Source organism: Triticum urartu, chromosome 5, assembly GCF_003073215.2.
Source record: "Triticum urartu cultivar G1812 chromosome 5, Tu2.1, whole genome shotgun sequence".
NCBI classification, from domain to species: domain Eukaryota; kingdom Viridiplantae; phylum Streptophyta; class Magnoliopsida; order Poales; family Poaceae; genus Triticum; species Triticum urartu.
In genome coordinates, this window is record NC_053026.1 from 151904523 (window position 1) to 151930317 (window position 25795).

The window sequence follows — 25795 nt, forward strand, 5'->3', positions numbered from 1 at the left end:
CCGGGGCTCGGCGCACAAAAGGAGCTAGGTGGCAAGGGGCAGCGACGAGCAGGAGGATCGAGCAGAGCTCACCGGAGGTAGAGAAGGAGAAGAGGAAGGCAGAGGTCAGGAGGAGGTTGGCCGGAGGGGAGGGTGGAACGAGGAGAGCAGCGGAGGCAGGTAGTGGAGGCTTGAGCCGGCCGTGTCGCGCGAATCCCGGCGGTGAGTGGTGCGGGGGTCTGGAACGGCAGGGGAAGTGGAGGAGGCGCAGCGGGGGGTAGGGGCGGGGCGTGGGGATGGCGCCCGCTGGCGGGGTTGCCTGGGGAGGGCGCACGGCGGCGAGGAGATCTGGGGAGTGAGCGCGGCGGCAGTTGACCCGTGATGAGTGGGGAGAAGTTGCGGATGAGCCTGGGCCGGGGTGTGTTTTTATTTTTATCAGGTGCTCGCTCCGGGTTTGGGAGTTCGGGAACAACCCGATCGCCACCTAATATATATATATATAAGCACTATTCTGATCACGGGATCAGAATAATATTCTGATCACAACCTGACCTGCCCCGCTAGTAGTACGTTGAACTTCCCTATGAACTAGGTTGAACTTCCGCCAACATTGCCCAAATGGGGCTTGTGATATACTGTTGGAAAGCTATGGACACCAATATCATGACCCAACTTAAATTTTTGGCAAAATATAAGCGGTTTAAGAGCAGTTTTGAAAACCGTTTTTTCTTCACACAAAAAACGTGAATCGTATTTTCGATCGCATTTCTAAACCGTTTATCGGAATGAGGCAAATAATATGGCGTTGGAAAGCTGATGCAAAACCGCTCCTTCCACATGTTGAAAGTTTTCTCTAATTCCGTATGGTTAAAGAGTAATTTGAAAAAACGTAAAATTTCGTAAACCGAACAGCTGAGTTCGTTTTTTCGATGTCATTTCTAAACGGCTAATCCAATGGAGGCATATGATACGGCGTTGGAAAGCTTATGAAAATGCGCTACTTTTTCATCTTGAATGTTTTTTTCTAATTTTGAATGGTTTAAGAGTAATTTAGAAAATGGTTCCAAGTCCTACCGAGTTCGTATTTTCGAGCTAATTTTTTAAACGTTCGTCCGAATGCAGCAAATGATATGGCGTTGGAAAGCTTGAACAAATGCGAAACTTTTTGGTGTGTATTGTTTCTCCCAATTCTTTATGGTTTTAAGTTAGTTTCAAAAATGGCGAAAATCGTATTTTCGCCGTAATTTCTACAAACTTTATCGGAATGGGGCAAATAATATACCGCTGAAAAGCTATGGAAAATGCGAAACTTTTTCATGTTGATGGTTTTCTCTGATTCCTAGCCGTTTTCAAGTAATTTCGAAAATGGAGGGATCATGCGTTCTGCCTTTATCGCGAAACAGATTCTTCGGAAATGCACCGTGTGAAGAACCTGAACTTCTCGGCACGTGTACCTGAACTTCACTATGTTTTTCACGTGATTTTTTTGCTCGTAGCTCTCCATCCACTGCTCGTAGCTCTCCATCCACTCACCGGAATTGAGCAAGTGATATACCGATGGAAAACTGTTGTAAACACGCAACTTTGTCGTGTTGATCATTTTTTCATACTCGCGACAATTTTAAAAGTTTTTCATCTCAAATTCCTTCACTATAGTAGTTGAACTTCGTGCTGTTTTCACGTTGAACTTCTGTGATGTATTTTTTTTACTTTTCCCATCAATTTCGTCAGTGTTACACAAATGATATTCTCTTTGTACAAACCTCTCTCACAACATATTTTTTAACTTTCTCCGACAGAGGACTTGAACTTACACAAATGATATTCCTGCCATTTTGAAGTAAATTAGAAAATGATGAGATCATGATTTCTGCCTTCATCGCGAATGGAAACGCACTACATGAAGTAGTTGAACTTTTGGAGCATGTTTGTTTGAACCTCACTCTGTTTTTGACGTGCTATTTTTTGTAGTGCGTGAAGTAGTTGAACTTCTCGGGCATGTCTGTTTGAACTTCACTCTGTTTCACTTTAATTGTTTTTTTCTTATATGAAATACACACCATGTACTACGTGAACTTCTGGTTACTATCACTTTGAACTTCTCTCTGGTTTGAGATAATTATTTTAAAACACAAAAAACAACATTTTTTGTATTTTGGACATCTAAATACACGGTGAACCTCTCTCACAAGAATTTTTTGAACTTTTCCTCGCCGAGCACTTGAACTTCTAGCAACTTTTTTTCGTTTATGGGTTGTTTTTAAAAAGTGCAAAAATGGTGTTGTGTTTTTTATTTTTTGAACATGTAAATCCTAGGTTTTAATAAACTCCGAACTTCTTTGTTATTTCAATTTGAACTTCACCTTTTTATATTTTGAGTAAAGAATAGTATTCGATTTTTATACGGAAATACAAGGTGAACCTCTCTCACAAGAATTTTTGAACTTCTTCGGACAGAGCACTTGAACTTCTTTCAACAAACCTTTTAAGCTTTTATTTTTCGCGACATTTTATGCATTTTTTGCTCTTCGGCGAAATGGCCTAGGTGTTCCCTTTTTCATATGATGATTTTTCTTCTACACGTGGTACACGTGAACTTCGGAATTTTTGAAACAAGAACTTCGCGTGCTATTAATTTCAAGAGTTTTCTGTTTTCATTTTTTGCGTACTTTTTCACGCGTGTTTTGGAAAAACTACCCTGCTTGTAAGAATTTTTTCGCTTTTGCTTTTCATTTGAACTTCTATGCTTTATGTGTATTGTGTTTGTTTTTGCCAAAAGCTACCTTTTTGTGTGCCATTATTTAAAAAAACGTGAGCTTCTACCCGAATTATAAGTACATTTTTCTCCAAAGCGGATGGGATTCACATAAGGAAGAGTTGCGGAAACAAACAAAACACATTGGACTTGAACACAGAATGAAGAAGATCAACACAGCAATACTAATTACCGCAAAAAATTGTGGTCTCCATTTTTCTTGACGTACTGGATACTTCCAATACATGACCTTCTAGTTAGGTAATGGGAAACGTCCTAGTTATGTAACAAGTACCGAACCGCTCAATTATTTAAATTTGAACTTCTAGGTCTTTTTGAAAAGAGTGAAAATTTATTTTTATAAACTTTTAAAACTGCTTGGTTTACTTAATTTGACCTTCTTGGTATTGTAATAAAGATTCAACATCTCCATTATTTAAATTTGAACCTCTATGGTTTTTTTAGAAAAGAGGAAAATCCATTTTTTATAAATTTTGAACTATAGTATTTTTTTAAAATTTTGAACTTCTTAGTATATTCTTTAGTAATGAGGAATCCATGTTTCATATTAAACATCGAACCGCTCCGCTATTTAAATTTGAACTTCTTGGTTTTTTGACCTTCTCTATTATTTTATATTTAAACTTGTAAGTGTTTTCAATTTGACCTTCTTGGTTTTTTAATAAACATTGAACTTCTCAGTTAGATAAATTTAAACCTCTAGGATTTCTTAAAGAGGGGGAAAAGCCATTTTTTAAAATAAAATTTGGACTTCTATATTTTTATAATGTTTTTAGAAATGTTTAAAATTCCTTTAAACATTGAGTTACTTCTTTTTATTTTTTCGCTTGAGTTTCTTCGTGTGAAAATACCATAGTTATTTACGTCAACTTTTAACAGCAAAGGTTCAGACTTCTCTCTCACATAAAGGAATTTTTTTTTTTTTTAGTTTTGTAAGTGTTCTAATTTTTCCAAATTTTACTCACTCTTTGTTTCAAAAGTTTGGATTTTTGTTCCATGGACTGGCTGGTTTTGCCCTGAACTTCCATTTTCTTTACAAGTTTACAAACATTACACAGACGCCCAGAGTTGCAATTGTAAGTACATACTAAAGAAATTGGTTCCATTATCTTTAAAGATTAACACTTTGAAGAGGACACTGGCTAAATGGGTAAAATGGGGTCAAATGGCAATGCGGTGGAGCTATTCACCACCACACATTTTTTGTCCTCTCATCATTGTACGTGTTCTCTCACACTTTGATTGTCTTTTTGCTTCTTCTCTCCTAGGATGATTAAATCCAGCATTGCCGTAGCAACTAGGAAGATGCATAAATACCATCACGCGGGACAGTGATGTTGAGGGCCTCCTGTATCTTGTACTGAGGAATTCTGCTCTCCAATCTAGGGTCTGGCGAAAAGATCAAATCCCCGATATGAGTCCAATTGCAAGGTGACATGGTTGTCAACATGTGAAAAAGAACAAACATATACACTGCACTGGACTCACCTGTTTTTGTTGGGGGTCGGCCAGTTCTGCCAAGACGGGGATAGGGGAGTTCTTGGGTGCCGCCGAGAACCGGGCGCGGATAGCCCTTGTCCAGCTCACCGAGGTCGTTGTAGTAGTCATAGCGGTACACACGGTCCCACTCCTCGTACTTTTTGGTTGTGCCGTCGCCTCGGAGATTGTTGAGTTCATCTTTGACGGATTTGCACCAAAAGTGCAGCATTTTGCTGGGCAAATAGGTCTAAAAAAATAGCGATAAAATGAAGTGACAAATAAACAAAACAAAACCTGTGAGAAGCAGGACTACTCAGTCCCCCAAACCCAGGCAGGCAGGTGCTCTGGGATTGAAAACAGGACTACTACCAATTAACCTGTGAGAAAAACAGATTTCAGTTTGTTTGCTTGTGATCTGTTTCTGAAGACAAGTTTATATGTCTGTCTCCCAATCCCCTGATCATCGGCGGAACACTTAAACATAGTTATTTTTCATTTTGGTAAACAATAGAAAAGTTGGCATCTTGCTATAAGATCTAATGACTAGCTAGTTGTGGATCGAGAGATTCGGATATGCGCGGGGATGGGTGATTCTTGTCCAGAAAAAAGCCTATTAAACTATCAAACTGATGACACCTGCAACTTGTTGTTTTATAATTGTAATAATACTGGTAACTTGTATGAACCAGTCCGTTATATCTGCGAATAAAACTCTTAAGATGAGTTCAGTCAGTAGGGATGGCAGCGGAGCAGTCCATGGCGGCGCGTGCGAGCAGTCCATGTTCTACTCATGCTCTGTATCTTCCTCTGTTCTTGCTTATCCATCAAAATCAAGGCGTCGACTTCATTAGGAGGAAGAAAATAGCATTAGCATTAGCTAGAAAGACTACCTCTTGCGTCTTCAGGCCAGCAGATCTTCACACAGTAGCAACTAGGACGAGATGGTGTGCACCTTGCGAGCCGGATCCTCGGAAGTAACCTTCCTTGAGAAGGTCGAGCTGGCCTTTGCGAGAAGGTCAACCAACAGCGGTTGGGGAAAGCAGGCGAGTTAGGGGCATCACGACGGCGGACGGACGTGATGTGGAGCAGCCGCAACGAGAAGAAGACAGGGCGCGGTGATGGAGTGCAGGGTCGGGGTTCCGATGCCTGGTGTTGACGGCGGCAGGATCCAGCAAAGATCACTAGAGGAAGAGAAGGAGAAGAGGAAGGGATTGACAGGATTTCCGCCGGCAGCAAGAAAGGGACTGCATGGGGAGGCGGCCATGGACTGCGTGCCAGGATGATGGTGCTCGAGGATCCCCGGCGGCGGCGACGATTGGGCCATGGAGGAGCGTGCGGCCATGGCGGAAGTGCAGCAACAGGTTCCCGGTGGCGTGGGCGGTGCCCAGCGACCCCGCGCTGGTAGGTCCAGGGGGCGCCTTGGATAGGTCGGCCAGCTGGAGGAGGCGCGCAGGGCGGCGAGATCGAGCGAGGGTGGCGGCGCTCGGGGGAGGGGATCGAGGGAGGTCAAGGTGGGGATCGGGGCAGCGGGTGGGGTGGGGTGTTTTTTTTGGGAGGGGGGGTGGGGGATCGTGGATGGGGGGGGATCGAGGGAGGGTGGGCTTTTTCTGTCACCGGTAGGTTCGGGAGTTTGGGAACAAGTCCATCGAGCCCTATATAGGGCCACCATGATCCAAATAACTATTTTGATCCCGGGATCAGAATAGTGCTACTCTACATACATACATACATACATAAACACTATTCTGATCACGGGATCAAAACAATATTCTGATCACAACCTGACCTGCCCCGCTAGTAATACGTTGAACTTCCGTGTGAACTAGGTTGAACTTCTGCCAACATTGCCCAAATGGGGCTTGCGATATACCGTTGGAAAGCTATGGACACCAATATCATGACCCAACTTAAATTTTTGGCAAAATATAAGTGGTTTAAGGGCAGTTTTGAAAACCGTTTTTTCTTCACAAAAAAACGTGAATCGTATTTTCGATCGAATTTCTAAACCGTTTATCGGAATGAGGCATATAATATGGCGTTGGAAAGCTGCTGCAAAACCGCTCCTTCCACATGTTGAAAGTTTTCTGTAATTCCCTATGGTTAAAGAGTAATTTGAAAAAACGTAAAATTTCGTAAACCGAACAGCTGAGTTCATTTTTTCGATGTCATTTCTAAACGGCTAATCCAATGGAGGCATATGATACGGCGTTGGAAAGCTTATGAAAATGCGCTACTTTTTCATCTTGAAAGTTTTTTTCTAATTTTGAATGGTTTAAGACTAATTTAGAAAATGGCCCAAGTCCTACCGAGTTCGTATTTTCGAGCTAGTTTTTTAACCGTTTGTCCAAATGTAGCAAATGATATGGCGTTGGAAAGCTTGAACAAATGCGAAACTTTTTGGTATGTATTGTTTCTCCCAATTCTTTATGGTTTAAGTAAGTTTCGAAAATGGCAAAAAACGTATTTTCGCCTTAATTTCTACAAACTTTATCGGAATGGGGCAAATAATATACCGCTGAAAAACTACAGAAAATGCGAAACTTTTTCATGTTGATGGTTTTCTCTGATTCCTAGCCGTTTTCATGTAATTTCGAAAACGGCGGCATCATGCGTTCTGCCTTTATCGCGAAACAGATTCTTCGAAAATGCACCGCTTGAAGAACCTGAACTTCTCGGCGCATGTACCTGAACTTCACTCTGTTTTTCACGTGTTTTTTTGCTCATAGGTCTCCATCCACTGCTCGTAACTCCATCCACTCACCGGAATTGAGCAAGTGATATACCAGTGGAAAGCTGCTGTAAGCACATAACTTTCCCGTGTTGATCGTTTTTTCATACTCGTGATGATTTTAAAAGTTTTTCATCTGAAATTCATTCAGCGTAGTAGTTGAACTTCATACTGTTTTCACGTTGGACTTCTGTGACGTATTTTCGTTTGTAATTTTCTCATCAATTCGTCAGTGTTACACAAATGATATTCTTGTTGTACAAACCTCTCTCACAATAATTTTTTTTAACTTTCTCCGACGGAGTACTTGAACTTATAACGACAACAAATTTAGCCTTTGCATTTTTATTCCTTTTAATACAAAATGCACACCGTGTAGAACGTGAACTTCTGGTAGTTTATCAACCTGAACTTCTCTCGGTTACGTCAAAATATCTAAGTTTTTTATAAATATTAATCTGAATTTCTTAATCATTTTTTGTGAATTTTGAAGCGCTCCATTTTTTAAAGTTGAACTTCTTGTTATTTTATTTTTGAACTTCTTGCTTCCATTGTCTCATAACGAGGGAAATTTGAGTTTTCTATAATCATCGAACTTCTGCATCTTTTTAGTATGGACTTCCTGGTTTTATTTCTTAATCTTTTTTATGAAATTTTGAAACGCTCTATTTTTAAAAGTTGAACTTTTTGTTTCCATTCTTTAATAACGAGGAAAATCTGAGTTTTCTATAATCATCGAACTTCTCCATCTTTTTAATTTGGACTTCCTGGTTTTATTTCTTAATTTTTTTAAAAAAATTTGAAGCGCTCTATTTTTAAAAGTTGAACTTCTTGTTATTTAATTTTTGAACTTCTTGTTTCCATTATTTAATAACGAGGAAAATCTGAGTTTTCTATAATCATCGAACTTCTCCATCTTTTTAATTTGGACTTCCTGGTTTTATTCTTAATATTTTTTTATGAAATTTTGAAGCACTCTATTTTTAAAAGTTGAACTTCTTGTTATTTTATTTTTGAACTTCTTGTTTCCATTCTTTAATAACGAGCAAAATCTGAGTTTTCTATAATCATCGAACTTCTCCATCTTTTTAATATGGACTTCCTGGTTTTATTTATTAATCTTTTTTTCAATTTGAACTTCATGGTTGATTCTTCAATACTAAGGGACATTTGAGTATTTTAATAACGGTAAAATCTCGGGGCTTCACTGTATTTTGTAGTTTTATTAATTGAAACCAACATACTAAAAACACAATTTTTTTGTATCAACTCATACTGTTAAACTTCAGGAAAAAGTACAAAACAAGAAAGTAGAAAACATGATGTACAAATGGGGGCCAAATAAACTAACGGTCAGATTCCCTTCTTATGCCTCACTGAATTTCACATGTACAAATTGACTTCATTTCACTGTTTGACCTTCATCATACACCTCGTATATCCAGCTCAAAATCAAAATGAAAACCATGCCTCTCCAAACACAACATGTGCATAGAGAGCTATAGTTGTTCCTTTACAACTATTTCTGAACTTCTATGGCCAATCCATTTTTCTGTAGTAGATGCACAATAACTATAGAAGAGAGATTTTTTTGCTGGATGGACAGAGAAGTTTAACGTCGAGGAAGAGTAGGATGCCCCGACAGAGGAGGACATTGGCTGGAAGTGGCCTCACAAGAAGCAACACTGCATCGCAGCAACACTGATTCTCACAAAGGATGACCATCTTCCTGAACTCAGACCATCTTTCCGAATGGCGGCACAACTGTCCCTTGCACCTCATGTGTGACCTTCTCCCCTGCCATGTGGTGAACTTCTTCCTCCCGCTGTTCATGTGGGTAGCGAGCAGCAGAGCGGCACGGAGGATCCTGGAGACACAAACTTTTGATCATAAATGAGAGAAAAAGCACCAAATAGTAGGGGGCTACTGCTACTAAACCAAATACGGAAGGCTCCAGCCACAACATGTTTGAAATGCCATAAACATACATGATTTTCAAAATAATGTATACATGTTGTTCTATGATTTAGTTCATGTGTGCACAAACATTATTTCGAAAGAAGAGAGTGTGCCATTTGTACTAATCTAGAATCAAAATTATGTGTGAAAATAATAACTGAAGCATAACAAGAAGGTGCTCGATATATCCACAACAACACAAAGTCTCCAAGATATTTGCAAAACTGAAACATAACAAGAAGGTGATCACATGGTACAAGCGAATGGTATTGGTTTGGAAGCAGAGAGCTCCCAATCACCTTGCCTTGGTAAATATCCACGGCTACGATGTGCTTCAGCTCACCGGTGGTGTTGTACATGCTGTCGACGTTTGAGTGTGTGTGATGATGGCTGAACACACACATCGAGCCTATCCATCCGCTGTTTTTTTTCCAGAAATGATGATACACCTAATAATCAACTGATTAGGTAGTGGCGTCATATCAACCAGAAAGTAAGATGTTTTCAGGATGTGTGCACACGCACGACAACTAGCCATGACACTAGAAGATGAGTTGCACTAGCATTAATCAATTTGGCCTGCCGAAATCAACACGGTGAACCGCAGCAATGCCAATTACTGTAGAAAATGGTCAAGAATAGTCAACCGTGTGTAGCCATACTAATTTCCTTTTGTCGAATATAAACAAAAGCAGTTGGAGGCATACTTTTCAAGACAAAAATGCTTTAGTGTAGCATGATATAAGAGATTTCTGAACTGAATCAATATGGGTTTAATAAGAAATACTCCAAGGCAGTGGCATATTTGAGCATGTGAATGAGCATGTAAACATTTGTAAAAAGTAAATCTGTTTCCTACTGGAAAATACATCGAATAAAAAAAAGACTAATTACGGCCGAAAGCACCATAAGTAATTAAAAGTTGAGAGGATAATTGAATGGAGCAGTTTAAGGTAGCAAGCAATTTCTCCCCAAATGGTGATTTTCTGTTTTTTGGACCATATTTTCAGTCGGTATAGGCATGGGAGAAGGATGCTCGCCATCCACAGGAGGAGTCTCGATGAAGGAAACTGGTATGCAGTAGGAAGTTCAGGAAGCAGTGTCGGGCGGGAGGCAGGCAGTAGCCGATGCTTGGAGAGGAGGATGGCGGGGGTTGCAGGGTGAGGATGTCCGTTAGCTGGGGCAACTGCTGCGGGCGCGACGGCGGTCGTTAGTTGCGGTGGCCGGTGGAGGTCCAGCGGCTTGGGGTGCGTCGGGACGGGTGGGTCGGTGGCGGAAGGCGTGCCTGGACTGAGCAGCCGGTAGAGGGAGCCGCACTGGGATCGGGGGCAGCGATGGGACTGACCAGCCGGCTGTGGGAGGCGCGCTGGGGTCGGGGCGGTGATGGGGCCGAGCGGCCGGCTGTGGGAGGCGCGTTGGGGTTGGGGCCGGCGACGGGGCCGAGCGGCCGGCGGCGAGAGGTGCGCTGGGGTCAGGGTGGCGATGGGGCTGAGCGGCCGGCGACGAAAGGCCTGTCGGGGGTGGGCGGCGGCGACGGGGCCGGGGTGGCCGGTGACAGGAGGTGCGCTGGCACCAGGGGCCACCAGTAGTTGTGGAGAGGAGCGAGCGCTCCATGGCGCTGGATCGGGGAAGGGCAGGTTGGGGATCGGGGAGGAGGTGGTGGACGAGTGGATGTGGGTGTGGCCTTTTTTTCTCTCCGCATGTTCGGGAGGATATCAGGAAACATCCCATCGCTACCTATATAGGGCCCCGTGATCCAAATAGTTATTCTGATCCCGGGATTAGAATAGTGTCACTCTATATATATATAGGCGCACTATTATGATCCTGGGATCAGAATAGTTATTCGGATCACGGTCGGCCCTATATAGGCGCGTGGAGGTCTTCCTGAACTCCTGATCCGGTAGGAAAAGAAATAACAACTTACTGGCATCGTCGACCTCCCACCCCGCGCCGCCCCACCCATCGAACGCGCCCCCGCCACAGGCTCAGCCCGCACCGGCGCCCCTGCGACTCCGGGCGCCGCCGCCCCTGCAAACCAGGGCGCCGCCGCACTCGGCAACCTCGCGAGTCGCCGTCCCCTGCGATCTCGGGCGCCGCCGCCCTCCCGGCACCGGCATCTCCTCTCCGGCATGCCTCCCACCGCCACCCCCTGTCCACGGCACCTCCTCTCCTGTCCGCCTCCCGCCGCCACCCCCCATCCCCAGCACCTCCTCTCCGGCCCGCCTCCCGCTGCCTCCTCTCCTTCTTCTCGGATGCACCAACATCCCAGCCAATACACACCGCTTCCCAAATCCTCCTGACAACTGAGGCCCGGCCAACCACCCTTCGCGAACCACCTGTGTTGTCACCGCCGTGAATCTCCACCACAGCATCGCCTCACCGCACAGCAGATCCCGTGTAGGTCTGCCCCCATGCTCCTGCAGGTCGACTGCGCCACCACACGAAGTTCACCGACCAGATGCTTTGGCTGGATCCGTCACTGGTGCGTCGCCTCGGTTAATCTCCACCGCCACCCCTACAGCTCCCCAATTCTGGCCGACCTCGGTTTCGTCGAGCTCCCTTCCCCATCGGGCTGGGCCTCATCATACCGCATGCAGCCTCGTCGTGGCCAAGAGCAATGCCAAGCCACTGAATCCCCATGCGACGCTAAATCCATCTTAGTCACAGCCGCGCGAGGCCCGGCTAGACAGCAGCCCACATGGCATTAGTGTTCGCACCAGGAACACGCATGTTGTGGTTGTAGAATCTTCCTAGGCTGAACTCCTCTGGCAGTTCAACTCTGCATCCGCGCGTCATTCAGTTTGAGGAGCTCGACGAGTACGATTTATCAGAGGAGGAAACCCAGTCTTGCTTTAATTCCAGTGAATTTAGATCATTTTCTATTGCTTCTACTGATGCGCTCCGCTCAATTCTTCCTTCTGCCGAAAGTGTAGCTGTGTGTGGATTTCGTTTGGTGTCATGGGATCGAATGGGGAAAGATAAAGGACACGTGGGTGGTGAGGAGATAGACTACAAGATGTGGTGTAGAAAAGAAAGAACATGTGCACCAGTAAGTCTTGCTTTTTGCATCTGTGATTACGTGTTGTTCTTTCCGTAGTTCTTATCCGCACAGGGGATGCTCGGCCAAGGGAGAAACCGAGCGGCGCCTGAGCTCCAGCTCCATGGCCATGCTCTGCCACTGCAATCACTGTTTTAGTTGACCTTCTCGGGAGGTCGCCTCGACCTTCGTCAATGACAGAAATCGTCAAGGACTGAGATTCACCAAGCCTGAGATTATTTTTCACTACCTTGTTTGACCCGCTTGACTACCAACTACGGATTTTAGCAAGCAAAAAATGGATGTTGTGAGAGAGGCTCATGGTGTATTTACATGTGCAAATACACACAAAAATATTGTTTTGTGAATTAAAATAATTCTTTCAATCCATTACAAATTTGGAACAAAAATGCTCTACATTAAAAAGTTTTTCCTATTCAACAACTTTTCAAAGGTGTATAAATATTTTTATTCTAAAACAAAATGGTGCATGTTGTTTGAAATAAAATCTTAACCATTATGTTTTAGAAATTCATGGTTTAGATATAAATGCGAAGTTCACGTGTACCATATACTGAAGAAATTCATTAATGAAAAAAAGGACCGTCTTGGCCATTTCAGTGACAACAAAAAAATGCCTAAAAATATCGTGACAAAAAAACAAATATTAGAAAATGGAAAAAACTATAATTTCGTTTTGTAAAAAGTTAGAGCGGGTCGATGTCTATAAAAACTCATATTTTTTCCATTACTAAAGCGAAACAAAGAAAAGTCCAAAGTGATAACTTCCGGAAGTTCACGTAGTACATGGTGTGTTTTTCGTATGAGAAAAATACAATAATAACGCAAATTCTAAAAGTTTTGTTGCTAGAAGTTCAAGTGCTCGGCCCGGAAAACTTCAAAAATTCTTCTAAAACAGGTTCACCATGTGTTTAGATGATCAAAAACAGATAGAAAATATGTTGTTTTGGGTGTTTTAAAATAATTCTCTCAAACTAGAGAGAAGTTCAAAGTGATAACAACCGGAAGTTCACGTACTGCATGGTGTGTGTTTCGTATGGAAAAAATACACTAAAAAGGTAAAAAAAATGTTGCTAGAAGTTCAAGTGCTCGGCCCGGGAAAAATCATAAATTCGTGAGAGAGAGGTTCACAATGTATTCAAAAACTTTCTAAACGGTATATCTTATGCTCTATTCCAAAGGGTATATCACACGCTCTATTCCGAAAAACGGTTAAAACAAATTGGTGTATGTTGTTCAGAATTTATATTGCGGGATGTCCGACCTTCAATTACATATTTTAAAAATGGCAAAAAATGGCGTCCGACCTTCAATTGCGTGTAATTCGACGTACACACAAAAATGTGACAGAAGTTCATAGTGAAAACAATGAGAAGTCCAAGTACTGCAAGGAATGCATTTCCAGTTGAGAATAAAATTATATAAAAATAAATCTTAAAAGGTTTGTTAAAAGAAGTTCAATTGCTCTGTGCGGGAAAGTTCAAAAATTATTGCAAGAGAGTTTCACCTTGTATTTCCATATTCAAAAACACATAAAAATTATTTTTGTGTGTTTTAAAACAATTCTCTCAATCCACAAAGAAGTTCAGTTATTATTTGGGAAGCAATTTGATTTTAAAAAGAAGATAAAAAAACCAAATTACAAAAATGGAAAAGGTTCATGTACTACATGGTGTGTGTTTAGTATGAGAAAAATAAATTAAAAAGGCAAGGTGAACTTTTTTGTTGTTATAAGTTCAAGTCCTCGGTCGGAGAAAGTTAAAAAAATTATTGTGAGAAGGGTTTGTACAATGTCCTCCTCTGTCGGGGCATCCTACTCTTCCTCGACGTTAAACTTCTCTGTCCATCCAGCAAAAAAATCTCTCTTCTATAGTTATTGTGCATCTACTACAGAAAAATGGATTGGCCGTAGAAGTTCAGAAATAGTTGTAAAGGAACAACTATAGCTCTCTATGCACATGTTGTGTTTGGAGAGGCATGGTTTTCATTTTGATTTTGAGCTGGATATACGAGGTGTGTGATGAAGGTCAAACAGTGAAATGAAGTCAATTTGTACATGTGAAATTCAGTGAGGCATAAGAAGGGAATCTAACCGTTAGTTTATTTGGACCCCATTTGGACATCATGTTGCCTACTTTCTTGTTTTGTACTTTTTCCTGAAGTTTAACAGTATGAGTTGATACAAAAAAATTGTGTTTTTAGCATGTTGGTTTCGATTAATAAAACTACAAAATACAGGGAAGCCCCGAGATTTTATCGTTATTAAAATACTCAAATGTCCCTTAGTATTGAAGAATCAACCATGAAGTTCAAATTGAAAAAAAAAGATTAAGAAATAAAACCAGGAAGTCCATATTAAAAAGATGGAGAAGTTCGATGATTATAGAAAACTCAGATTTTGCTCGTTATTAAAGAATGGAAACAAGAAGTTCAAAAATAAAATAACAAGAAGTTCAACTTTTAAAAATAGAGCGCTTCAAAATTACATAAAAAAACATTAAGAATAAAACCAGGAAGTCTGCTGGGGTTTCTTATCCACGGGCACCTATGGGACCGGCGGACCGGGTCCCTTTTGGTTCGGCGGGGGGCGGAGGTTGCGCAAAGAGCAGATCGAGGCGAAGCAAGCGGGCGGTTGGTCGTGCGAGGAGTAAATCAAGTTGAAGCACGCGAGCGATTTACCCAGGTTCGGGCCGCAAGGATGCGTAAAACCCTACTCCTGCTTTGTGGATTGGTATTGATTTCTAGCTCCGGAGCGAGCGTGAGTGTGTGGAATTGCTGAACCTCACGAGAGCTCTCGGGGTGGTCGACCCCCTCTACGTTGAACACGGGCCTCCTTTTATACACAAGGGGTTACCGACATAGAGCAACGGGGGCCAAGGGCAAAAATGGAAAGGGTGCCGTGGGTAGGCACGGCTAGGTGCTGTAGTAGGCACAGCTAGCTACTACAGTGTTATCATACCTAACCCTGATGGCAGGGGACAAGGGCATTAAATGCCCGTCTGTGTCGCCTAGACGGCACCGAAAGGGACCGCTAGGGACGCCACCGTCTTGCCACGACGGTTGTCTTGTCAGCGCATGCATGCCACCGCACGCCCCTAGCTGCACAGCCTCCTGCCACGTGCGCTCGGGGGGGGGCCCGGAGCGACACGTGGGTGGATGTGCTGGAGCGCGGGCGTGGAGTGGGGGCTTGCCGCGGCAAGCGCCTTGCCGCGGCCGTCGACTTGTCGCTTCCGGGAGCTTGTCGCTCGCCGGGCCTTGTCGGGGCGCGTAGCGCTCCGTGGCAAGTTCCTTGGAATGCCTCGGACGGCCTTCCCGGCAAGAGCCTCTTGCCGGGGTCTTGGGACGCTTCTGATGGCCTTCCCGGCAAGCTCCTCTTGCCGGGGTCTTGCCTTCTTCCCGGCAAGCTCCTCTTGCCGGGGTCTTGTCTTGAGTACTTTGTTCTTGAATGGTCTTCAGAGGGACCACAAGGAATCTTGGCGGCGACCTGGCAGGCCTTGCCGCGGGACGCTGCGACTGCCCGTTCACAAGTTCGGGGTACAAGGGTACCCCTACTCTAGTACACCGACAGTAGCCCCCGGGCCTGGGCCAGACACGGTGTCGAGCGCTGTTGGGCCAGGCCCAAAACAGTGCACGGGCACGCGCGGCCTAGGTCGCGCCGCACCTTCCTCCGCTTGCCCCGCACCCTCCCCCCGAACGGCACGCGTTGAATGCGGCGTCGTGGGGGAGGTCGTGGGGGTTCCTTCTCTCGAAATGCGGAACGTCCGCCCCCTTCCCCCCTTTAAGAGCAGGGGAAGCGGGGGCAGTTGGCCCATTCGCCCGTTGCCGTTCCCAATCTCAGAAACCTCTGCCGCCCTCTCGCCTCCCCAAAGCAGAGAGAGAGAGCAGCGCTCCGCCCTCCGCCGCTGCCAGCACCACCAACGCCGTCGACCCCTTCCACTGCTTCCGCCATGGCTCCGAAAGCCGACAGGGGGAAGACCGTGAAGACGACCGAGGCGCATCGGCTCGCGGCGCTGCGGAAGACGCGGGCTGTTTTCCCCCCCAGGCTCGGCGCGATGGAGCTGAAGGCGGACTATTCTCTGTTCTGGTCGGCGGAGACGCGCGCGCATCCGCGCACAAGAGTTCTCCCCGCTGCCGCCTGTGAGACTACCCCAAATGGGTATGCCTTCTTCGCGTTGTTCTTCTATTGCGGGATCTGCCCGCCCTTCTCTGATTTCTTCTGCGATGTCATGAACACCTATGGGTTTCACCTCCTCGACTTCACCCCCAACGCCGTTCTGACGATGGCAGTTTTCGCGCATCTCTGCGAAAACTTTGTCGGAGTTCTTCCCAATGTGGCCCTCTTCCGCCATTTCTTCACTCCTCGAGTAGAGAGAGGAGAGCCTCTATCCGGCGGGATTGCCTGGATTTCGAGGCCCGGCAAGAAGGAGACCTATCTGGAGGGAGAGTTCCGCGGCAAGTGGGAGGAGTGGAGGGCTGACTGGCGCTGGATTGTCGAGGAGAGTCCGCAGCCTTTCACCGCCCGGCGCCAAACCTCGGTGGCGCGCGGCGACGACTGGAGCGACCTGGCCCCGGAGGACGACAGGCTGGGGATCGCCGTCACCAGGATCCTGCGTCTCCGGAATGCCGGGCTCACTGTCAGCGCGGTTGGCGCAGACTTCCTCCGCCGCCGCATCGCCCCCCTGCAAGAGCGGGGGAGGCCAACTTGGGAGTTCAAGAACGTGGCAGACATTATGAGGCTGCGGCCGGGCCTCAACTACAACTTCACAGTTCTGGAACTCCACGCGATGCTGCAGGAGCTGTTCAGGTATGACCCCCAGCATCGCGAGGTGTTCAGGTTGACGGGGGGCGTCGTGCCTTTGTGCAACAACTCCGCGCTCGACCGCATCCGTGCAATGATGCCGGAATGCGACTCGCACGGGATTGTGCCAACTTGGCAGGAGCCTGCCGACGAGGTCGTGCAGCACTTCTTCGACAACTTGGTGGAAGTGGCTGTCCGCCTCGACGAGAAAGACGGCCTCACCCGCGACACCACTGACGCGGAGATGGCGCGCATCGCTACCAGGCTGGAGGAGGCGGCGGCAGCCGCAGCCGCGGGCGAGTTTGGGTTCACCACCGTGGAAGCAGACACGGCAGAAGTGGCGAGCTGTGGCGAGCAAGGGGAGTCCGCCGGCAAGGAGGGGCTTGCCGGGCAAGACGCTGAGCCGAGCGAGCCTACCAAAGATACGGGCAGCTCGCGGCAAGTCGATTCCTCTTCCTCCTTGCCTCCGGACGGCCCACCAGAATCAGAGGCCCCAACGCCGCCCAGGAGGCGTCTCCACAAGGTTGGCGACGGGGCGGGGCGGCAAGCGGGTCAACAATCGCCACGCCGCGTGACGCGCTCGACCACGGCAAACACCGTTGCCGCGGGGGCGCCTCATGCTACGACGGCAACTGGAGCGGGGTCCACCCGAACCACCGCTTCGGTCCCTGCCGCTTCCCATGCCGTGCCGCCAGCCGGAGCGGGGTCTTCTCAGACCGCCACCTCCGCACCCGCTAAGCGGCCAAGGGGAGCTTCCCCTCCGCCTCCTCGCTCTGGGAGCGCGCCGGGCTTCGACTTCTCCGCACTGAGCTCCGACGAGGAGGATGAAGAAGAGTAAGCTTCTCTTGCTGCACTCGCACTTCTTCGATTTTTGTTATTGTTCTTGTTTCTCAATTGCTTCTCCCTGAGCCTGCTCCTCTTTAGGACTCTGGCCCAGAGAGCGGCAAAGAGAGCTAAGGCCCCGGTGGTCATCGTCGAGGACGTGCCCACTGCGACAACAGGTGGCGCGCCCGAGACAACCTTGCCGGACCTGGCGACTTTCCTCCATGGCAGCCCCCAGCGTAAGTGTGTGAACTTTTTGCCGCGGTGAGGCGCGCATGGGTACTTGGCTTTGCTGATATCCGCTTGTTGCCTTGCGTAGGAGCAGAGCAGCCTCACCAAGAGCGTCCGGAGACAGCCCCCGGCATGCCATCTACTTCAACTACGCCGCCCAGGGAAAATTCTCCGGCAAGAGATTCTCCGGCAGGGGGTGGCTCTCCGGCAAGGGGGAGCTCTCCGCCAAGGGACGGCGCCAGCATCCCCCCAGCGGCAGAGACCATGGCCACCGAGCCCAGCACAGGTAATCTCCTTGCTTCAAATCTTCCCTTGGGTTCTTCTTCTTCTGGTCTCTTTGAGTTTTTGGCTGGATCTTGTTTGACTCTTTCCCCCTTCGCCGGCCATCAGACCCATCTGCTGCGGAGCGGATGGAGACCGAGGTCGCCGCTGAGGACGCAGCCGGTGGCGGTGACGCCGCCAGCGCCGAGGCCGCCGAGGCTGGCGCCGCGGCGGCTGGCGAGGGATCTGGCGATCGTACTGACTGCCCAGAGGCCGCAGGAGCGCCAGGCGCTGCACCGACCGCCGACCCATCCGCCGAAGCCGCAGTGCCAAGCATCGAGGAGCCCCAGCCGGGCGTTTACTTGAAAGCTGGCGAAGGCGTCTTCATCAACCTCCCCTGGGCATCAAGCTCCAGGGCGCCGGTCGAGGGGGAGGTCTTCGACGGGGAAGTGCTTGCCTCCGCGGGTCTGAAGCTGGTCGACGCGCCGAGCAGCAGTAGCAGTGAGCCCGAAGAGGAGCGGCTGCTGCGCAGGTTGATGTCGCTCTACCGCGCGCGACAAGCCAAGCTGGAGTCCCGCGAGGCGCTTGTCGCGAAGGCGGGAGCAGACATTGAGAAGCGCGCAGACGAGCTCGCGGGTTTCCACCGGGAAGCCGTCCGATCCTTGGCAGAGGAGCGGGAGCAGCTCGCTGAGGCGAAGAAGGCCTTTTTCCTCGAGAAGGCCGAAGCCGAAGAGCTGCAGCGACTTGCCGCCGTGAAGCTAGCCGCGGAAGTGGGCGAGCAGGCGCAGCGGAAGGTCGACCTCGACGCTCACGAGGAGGAGCTTGCCGCGCGCGAGGAGAAGCTGGGCGGAGCCCTCAAGCAAGCGGAGGACGCTGTCGCCACTGCCGAGGCCGCCAAAAAGGTGCTGGAGATGAAGGTGGTGCAGCTGGAGGCTGACCGCAAAGCATATGGCGAAGAGCTCAGCGCCGCCAAGGACTCCAACGCCGCCCTTGAGTCGAGGCTGGTCGCTTTGACCAGGGCGCTGGACGGCGCCAAGGAGCGGGAGGCGGCCTTGAAGAAGGAGATCGATGCCGACAAGGCGCTGCTGGAGAGTGCTGCCACCACCCAAACGCCTTTAGGGATACGGTGGAGCACTGGACAGAGAGCCTCGTGAACGCCGCCGGGGACAACGACAAGGAGCTGGCGCAGCTGGGGGTGGAGGACTTTGGGTACTCCTCCGACGAGAACCTCCAACCTAGCGCCAAGCTCACTATGTTCTTCCAAGGCGTGGCGACGGCACTCCAACGGCTCCGAGATGAGATCCCGAAGCGGCTGGCCGACGAGTCGCGCGAGATCTGTGCGGGAGCCCTTCAGAAGGTGTTGATGAAGGTTGCCTTCCGCAATCCAGGCCTCCGCCTCCACAACGTCCTCAGATCCTTGCCACCTGATGTCGATCAGGAAGAGCTCAAGGCCCTTGTCGCACCCATTGTGGACAAGGTGAGCGGGATCAAGAGGGTCGAGGGCGACCGCATCGACTAGGTCGCCGGCTTCCTTCTTTCCTTGTCGCTGCTAGCTATAAAACATTTATTAGAGATGCGACAAGCTATTTTGTAATATAATTTTCTTCTGGATAGCCATTGCAATGTTATTCCCTTTACTTGACTCCTTCCTTTGTATGTTTTTGCCCTACGCTTTTAGGGAACTTGCCGGTGCAGGCATCCGGTCCGCGAGCGCTGAGCGCGGAACTGGCGGTGCCGCTACCGACAAGAAACCTTGTCGCAGCCAGCTGCAGCTCACTTAAGTTGCTGAGCGGGGCTCGAAGCAAAGTAAGGGCGCGGCTAGTGTAGCAACTAGCCGCAGCTAACTTACGTTGTTGAGCAGGCTCAAAACGATGCAAGGGCGCGGCTAGTGTAGCAACTAGCCGCGGCTCACCTAATGTTGTTGAGCGAGCTCGAAACAACGCAAGCGCGCAGCCAGCTACGAGTCGGCTCCTCCGCGCACAGGCTTCCCATACAAAGTGCAGTCGTTCAAGGGAGATAACTTGGAATTTAAAAGATTTGGCTGCTCAAACTTTGGCAACTTAGCTTTTCTGTCGTTTGCTTCCCGGCAAGACGAAATTCTTGAACGACGCCTGGTCCATACCCTTCTCTTCTCCCCTTTCCCCCGGCAAACTTGTGGGCGAGGGATCCTTTCTTTCCTTGGAAGAAGGAAGAAAAGAAAGAAGAGAAAATAAAGATAGAGAGCCTAGCAGCTCGTCAACGCTTGCCGTGGTGTTGGTGCTGCACAAATGTCAGATCATATATGCCAGAAATTAGAAAGCATAAAATCGACAAAATGTGCGGAGCACGCGGGCTCTACTGCGCACGGGATCTGCGCCCGGCCTCGTACAAAGGATTACATGCAACAGCGGCAAGACTTTGTACAAGAGGTGGTTGCCGAAACGGGTTTCGGCAACTGCGCCTTACGGGTAGAACTCACGAAGATGCTCGATGCTCCAGGAGTTGCTCACTGGGATGCCATCTTCGGTCTCAGGGCGGCTGGCGCCGGGCCCAGTGACTCGTTTCACCTGGTAAGGGCCTTCCCATTCCGGCGTCAACTTTGTATGTTTTTACCCCACGCTTTTAGGGAACTTGCCGGCGCAGGCATCCAGACCGCGAGCGCTGAGCGCGGAACTGGCAGTGCCGCTACCGGCAAGAAACCTTGTCGCAGCCAGCTGCAGCTCACTTAAGTTGCTGAGCGGGGCTCGAAGCAAAGTAAGGGCGCGGCTAGTGTAGCAACTAGCCGCAGCTAACTTACGTTGTTGAGCAGGCTTGAAACAATGCAAGGGCGCGGCTAGTGTAGCAACCAGCCGCAGCTCACCTAATGTTGTTGAGCGAGCTCGAAACAACGCAAGTGCGCAGCCAGCTACGAGTCGGCTCCTCCGCGCACAGGCTTTTCATACAAGGTGAGCCGATCCAGGGGAGATAACTCAAAAATTAGAGATCTGGTTGCTCAGGCTTTGGCAACTTATCTGTTGACGTGCATGGTGACCATGGGCGCTCCGAGATCCACCAGCTCGATCGTGATCTAGCGAGCGCATGGTACCGTGAGTACCATGACACTGCCGGTCCCGCGCCTCCTGAGATGGGCGCGGTGCATGCACGGACGCCGAGGTCTTGGAGTGCGCCCGGTCGTTGTGGGAGCCGGCCATGCCGCCGATGGGCAGCGCAGCCTTGCCCTGGGACCTGGCAGCACCAAGAGTTCCCTCGTCGATGTGTGCCCTTCCGCCGGCGCCTGCCCCACCGTCCGTTTGCTCCGGCGGTGGGTGGCTCGGCGCGGACGGAGCAGCTGCCTCCGAAACTTTCTTCTTCGGCGGCATGTTGATGAAGATGGTGAAGATCAATGAGGAAGATGAAGATCTAGCCCGCAAGAACGCCGGATCCGATTCACACAACTTCGACGCCCCCTACCTGGCGCGCCAGAGATGCCGGGGTTTCTGATCCACGGGCACCTATGGGACCGGCGGACCGGGTCCCTTTTGGTTCGGCGGGGGGCGGAGGTTGCGCAAAGAGCAGATCGAGGCGAAGCAAGCGGGCGGTTGGTCGTGCGAGGAGTAAATCGAGGTGAAGCACGCGAGCGATTTACCCAGGTTCGGGCCGCAAGGATGCGTAAAACCCTACTCCTGCTTTGTGGATTGGTATTGATTTCTAGCTCCGGAGCGAGCGTGAGTGTGTGGAATTGCTGAACCTCGCGAGAGCTCTCGGGGTGGCCGACCCCCTCTACGTTGCACACGGGCCTCCTTTTATACTCAAGGGGTTACCGACATAGAGCAACGGGGGCCAAGGGCAAAAATGGAAAGGGTGACGTGGGTAGGCACGGCTAGGTGCTGTAGTAGGCACAGCTAGCTGCTACAGTGTTATCATACCTAACCCTGATGGCAGGGGACAAGGGCATTAAATGCCCGTCTGTGTCGCCTAGACGGCACCGAAAGGGACCGCTAGGGACGCCACCGTCTTGCCACGACGGTTTTCTTGTCAGCGCCTGCATGCCACCGCACGCCCCTAGCTGCACAGCCTCCTGCCACGTGCGCTCGGGAGGGGCCCCGGAGCGACACGTGGGTGGATGTGCTGGAGCGCGGGCGTGGAGTGGGGGCTTGCCGCGGCAAGCGCCTTGCCGCGGCCGTCGACTTGTCGCTTCTGGGAGCTTGTCGCTCGCCGGGCCTTGTCGGGGCGCGTAGCGCTCCATGGCAAGTTCCTTGGAATGCCTCGGACGGCCTTCCCGGCAAGCGCCTCTTGCCGGGGTCTTGGGACGCTTCTGATGGCCTTCCCGGCAAGCTCCTCTTGCCGGGGTCTTGCCTTCTTCCCGGCAAGCTCCTCTTGCCGGGGTCTTGTCTTGAGTACTTTGTTCTTGAATGGTCTTCAGAGGGACCACAAGGAATCTTGGCGGCGACCTAGCAGGCCTTGCCGCGGGACGCTGCGACTGCCCGTGCACAAGTTCGGGGTATAAGGGTACCCCTACTCTAGTACACCGACAAAGTCCAAATTAAAAAGATGGACAAGTTCGATGATTATAGAAAACTCAGATTTTCCTCGTTATTAAATAATTGAAACAAGAAGTTCAAAAATTAAATAACAAGAAGTTCAACTTTTAAAAATAGAGCGCTTCAAAATTTCATAAAAAAAATTAAGAAATAAAACCAGGAAGTCCAAATTAAAAAGATGGAGAAGTTCGATGATTATAGAAAACTCAGATTTTCCTTGTTATTAAAGAATGGAAACAAAAAGTTCAACTTTTAAAAATAGAGTGCTTCAAAATTTCATAAAAAAGATTAAGAAATAAAACCAGGAAGTCCATACTAAAAAGATGCAGAAGTTCGATGATTATAGAAAACTCAAATTTCCCTCGTTATGAGACAATGGAAGAAAGAAGTTCAAAAATAAAATAACAAGAAGTTCAACTTTTAAAAAATGGAGCGCTTCAAAATTCACAAAAAAAGGATTAAGAAATTCAGATTAATATTTATAAAAAACTTAGATATTTTCACGTAACCGAGAGAAGTTCAGGTTGATAAACTACCAGAAGTTCACGTTCTACACGGTGTGCATTTTGTATTAAAAAGGAATAAAAATGCAAAGGCTAAATTTGTTGTCGTTATAAGTTCAAGTACTCCGTCGGAGAAAGTTAAAAAAATTATTGTGAGAGAGGTTTGTACAACAAGAATATCATTTGTGTAACACTGACGAATTGATGAGAAAATTACAAACGAAAATATGTCACAGAAGTCCAACGTGAAAACAGTATGAAGTTCAACTACTACACTGAATGAATTTCAGATGAAAAACTTTTAAAATCATCACGAGTATGAAAAAACGATCAACACGAGAAAGTTATGTGCTTACAGCAGCTTTCCACTGGTATATCAGTTGCTCAATTCCGGTGAGTGGATGGAGTTACGAGCAGTGGATGGAGACCTATGAGCAAAAAAATCACGTGAAAAACAGAGTGAAGTTCAGGTACACGCGCCCAGAAGTTCAGGTTCTTCAAGCGGTGCATTTTCGAAGAATCTGTTTCGCGATAAAGGCAGAACGCATGATGCTGCCATTTCCAAATTACTTGAAAATGGCTAGGAATCAGAGAAAACCATCAACATGAAAAAGTTTCGCATTTTCCGTAGCTTTTCAGCGGTATATTATTTGCCCCATTCCGATAAAGTTTGTAGAAATTACGGCAAAAATACGTTTTTCGCCATTTTCGAAACTTACTTAAAACCGTAAAGAATTGGGAGAAACAATACATACCAAAAAGTTTCGCATTTGTTCAAGCTTTCCAACGCCATATCATTTGCTGCATTCGGACAAACGGTTAAAAAATTAGCTCGAAAATACGAACTCTGTAGGACTTGGACCATTTTCTAAATTAGTCTTAAACCATTCAAAATTAGAAAAAACTTTCCAGATGAAAAAGTAGCGCATTTTCATAAGCTTTCCAACGCCATATCATATACCTCAATTGGATTAGCCGTTTAGAAATGACATCGAAAAAATGAAGTCAGCTGTTCGGTTTACGAAATTTTACGTTTTTTCAAATTACTCTTTAACCATAGGGAATTAGAGAAAACTTTCAACATGTGGAAGGAGCGGTTTTGCAGCAGTTTTCCAACGCCATATTATATGCCTCATTCCGATAAAGGGTTTAGAAATTCGATCGAAAATACGATTCACGTTTTTTGTGCGAAGAAAAAATGGTTTTTCAAAACTGCTCTTAAACCACTTTTATTTTGCCAAAAATTTAAGTTGGGTCATGATATTGGTGTCCATAGCTTTCCAACGGTATATCGCAAGCCCCATTTGGGTAATGTTGGCGGAAGTTCAACCTAGTTCACACGGAAGTTCAACGTACTACTAGACAAGGTATTACTTACCTTTGTTCTCCTCGAGCTGCCTCTTGGCAAGGCCGACCTCTTTCTCGGACAGCTTGAGGTTCTGCTTCAGTGCGGCGACCTCCGCAGTCAGTGCGGCAGAGGTCAGCAGCGAAGCCTGCATACGCATATAGACATACTTGTATTAGACTCCTGCAGATATTATTTGATCCTCTATTCGTCTTTTCTTTGTGAACACCAAATAGAGCATCAGGGGCTACTGTCTATGCGGTAATATTTTCCTATATTTTAAACACTTACCTCAAAGCCTGTTAGAAGGCTAGCACAGGCTTCAGTCAGTCCGCTCTTGGCAGACTGAACCTTCTTGATCACCGCACTCATAATAGTGCGGTGCTCTTCGTCGATGGAAGCACCACGAAGCGCTCCCAGTAGGTTGTCCAGTGCCTCTGGATGGACAGAGGTCACCGGCACGGGCGGCCTGCCCCTCTTGGAAGGGGGCCGCCTGTCAGAGTCCGGAACCACTGGAGGTTCCGGCGCGGTGTTTGGCTGAGGGCCGAACTTGGAATCCTTGGGAGTCTCGCTCCCTTTGCGCGTGTAGTCCGGAAGGTCGCCTTGAGGCACCTCCAGGACTATCTCCCCCTGGCTTGGTGCCCCTTGAGACAATACCTCGACATTGTCCGTAGGGCGAGGAAAGGAGGTGGTTGGAAGTGTATCACTATTCATATCCGACAAGTCCAAGGAACCGCCCGACGAGGATACGTCGATACAGGCTCGGGGCGGACTGCATGATCATATTTGGCATTAGGGAAAGCAGTGCAATAAAAATATGCTATGAGTTACTCTGGTATCCGAATACTCATGACTTCGCCAGGGGCTTGGCCCTTAGTAACCACTCGTCTTCGCTGTCGGCGGCGGTGGTGGAACAGTCAGGAAGGAGAGTCCTTCCCTTCTTGGACCCTTCGGCCTCCCCGGTTGGGGTGGCCTTCCTTTTCTTGTCTCCCCCGGCTGGAGGGGGAGAAGCGTCATCTTCCTCCTCCTTGTTTTCATGGGAGGAGTGCGCCTCGGAGTTATCAGACGATGAGTCCGATACCACCTGGCGCCGGGCACTCTTTCGGGTTCCCGTGGCCTTCTTCTTGATCTTCTTCTCCGGCACCTCATCAGGAGCCGGAGTCCGCATCTCCGTCAGGAGAGCGTCTGTAGGGTCTTCGGGCAGAGGGGCCGGGCAGTCAATATGCTCCGATGTCTCCACCTAGTCCTGTCAAAGGCGTGGGAGCTCAGATCCCGCACATGGTTAAACTATGGAAAATAAATACCCTACGAGATGTACAGAACTTACCGGATTTGCAGGGTGCGTCGCGCTTAG

General features: G+C 48.2%; 1 long non-coding RNA gene across 1 annotated transcript; it reads right to left on the minus strand.

Annotated features, from left to right (window-relative positions):
• Positions 1-3840: 3840 nt before the first annotated feature.
• Positions 3841-5779, minus strand: LOC125508237. The gene is made up of 2 exons (XR_007283282.1): positions 4244-5779; positions 3841-4144 (listed from the first exon to the last, which is right to left on the minus strand). It is a non-coding gene; the product is annotated as an uncharacterized LOC125508237 (long non-coding RNA).
• Positions 5780-25795: the final 20016 nt, after the last annotated feature.